The 2,230-nt window shown below is 37.8% G+C and overlaps 1 long non-coding RNA gene across 1 annotated transcript; it reads right to left on the bottom strand.

Annotated features, from left to right (window-relative positions):
- Positions 1-627: 627 nt before the first annotated feature.
- On the bottom strand, positions 628-2,024 carry LOC141633840 (uncharacterized). Its single transcript, XR_012538592.1, has 3 exons — positions 1,830-2,024; positions 810-905; positions 628-694 (listed from the first exon to the last, which is right to left on the bottom strand). It is a non-coding gene; the product is annotated as an uncharacterized LOC141633840 (long non-coding RNA).
- Positions 2,025-2,230: the final 206 nt, after the last annotated feature.

A 2,230-nucleotide genomic window follows, 5' to 3' on the forward strand; every position in this document is an offset into this window, starting at 1 on the left:
GTTTGGAAGTGGGAATGGTGGGTAGTGTGGAGTATGGGTTGGTGGTGATGGGTTGTGGGTTTGGACCAAGTTTGGAGCAAAACAAACGGGCTATGTTGAACACAGGTTGGGAAGGAGTTGGGCTATGTTGGGGGGCTTGGGACGAGATTTGGGATGTGGATAAGGGGGTTCGAACTGGGGTTGGATGGGTAGAAGCCTAGGTTGGTTAGTGTACTCGAGATTCGTGCCAACTCGTAAAGAAAACGGGCTCAAAAACCGAGCTATAATCGAGCTCCAAAACGCGTGTTTAAAACGAGTTTTTTTTCGATTTTTAAATCGATTTTTCAAATCGATTAACACATTAAAATAAATGATTTTTCAAATCAAATATTTATTTTATTTTCAATAAAATAAACTTGAGAAAATAAATTCAAAATAAAATAAAATAAATTGAATTCACCTAAAAAAAAGCTTTAATTTAAATATCGTTTAAATTAATAAAATACTCCGTCGACAACGCTCATTCTACATCGTAAAACGAACCCAAATAATGACAATGACAACTAATAGAATACATGTGTCCTATCATCATCGGGTGTTTGTCGGGTTCTCTATAAATTCCAATATCGACGGATACGGGTATCTACACCCCTCTTGCTAAATCGGTTGTAAGACTGAAGGTGATTTCCCTTGCTGCTGAAAATCGCTCTGAATTCTGAAATCAGGAAAGTAACATCAAGAAAACCAGCGAAAATCAAGAAGAGTGGTAACACTGGCTAGACAAAGAAAGGTAAGGATACGAGAAAATATGATGTGCGCCACCGGAGTACCTTGAGAAAATACGGAAATTGAATGGTAGGAACTTTCAGCTGATTGACCAGAAGCACTTGACAACTTCAGATGTTAATCCGAATTTGGGCAGATTACTACTAAATCAAAAGCAATTAGTTACGAAGAAATTCTTGAAAGACGCCGAAGAGAAAACCATAGGGATGAAGGATGGATATATAAATCAGTTTTTAAAATCTTCGATTACAGATACAACAAATACATATGTTACTACCAGATACACATGGTATTATTGCCGGATACACATGATATTACTACTAGAAACACAAACCAATTTGTGTATCTAGTAGTAATATTGCGTGTATCCGGGATGCTATTTTGTGTATCCACATTCTAAAGATCAACTACGACTACCCACCAGCACCACCTAGCACTAGCACAACCACCACCATCATCCCTAAGCTAAACCCACAACCAATCCCGTTCCCGCCATCAGCCCTGACAGCCCCTTGAACCTGTATCAGCAATATCACGATCGGAATCAGAGGTGCGTCGACCACTAGGTCCACCGATTCAACACACAAGACAACTACATAAAATTCGACACATTTCCTCACCCATTAGGCCACCATTCTAAGCCACTCATAAACACCCACAAACACCAAATCATTGTCGAAGCTGATGTATAAGCGACATCAAATATAGAGCAACTTAGTGGAATAAGGAAGAAAGAGCAAGCATTCCCATATAATAGTAAATGCAATTAACCTTTTTTCTTATCAAGCTGTGATTATCTATGATCAAAATTGATATCTTTTGAGCATTGAAGTCTAGCGGGGAGAAATAAATTTGGGATCATGGTAACACATTACATGTTTTACATGCAAATCCATCACCATTCATCTATTTAACTCCAATAACCAAGATTATCCAGAATGACACTCAGTTTTCAGGCATTATGAGAAACATAACAAACCTATACTAATTCACCAGAATGAAAGTTAACTCATCATCATAATGTTACGACATACACTTACTAGTAGTAAAATAAGCAGTCTCACCTGGTAACATCAATCTTCTCGCCAGACTCGGATGCAGTGGCCTCGAAACCATTAACCCCACCTCGGTAACCACATGCTCCCCCTCAAGTATCACTATATACACCTCTGCCTTTATCACAACCAAATGGACAAGAAACAACAATAAAAATCCCAATTTACAGCCCTTCATTTTCACATCTCAAACAACAAACCACCCTTGTAGTGTGAAATGAAAACAAATTAACAATCAATTACGATAAATCCGGTTAAGAATTAAAATTGTTATTAAGCAAGTTGTTATAGCAAAATAAGGGTATCATAAGATCAATCATACGCTTACCAGTAGTAAAAGTTACTTTGTGAAGCATGCTTGATATTGGGATTTTTATTGTTGTTTCTTGTCCATTGTCGCAGCAGTATAG

This window comes from Silene latifolia, chromosome Y (assembly GCF_048544455.1).
Source record: "Silene latifolia isolate original U9 population chromosome Y, ASM4854445v1, whole genome shotgun sequence".
In the NCBI taxonomy this organism is placed as follows: Eukaryota; Viridiplantae; Streptophyta; class Magnoliopsida; order Caryophyllales; family Caryophyllaceae; genus Silene; species Silene latifolia.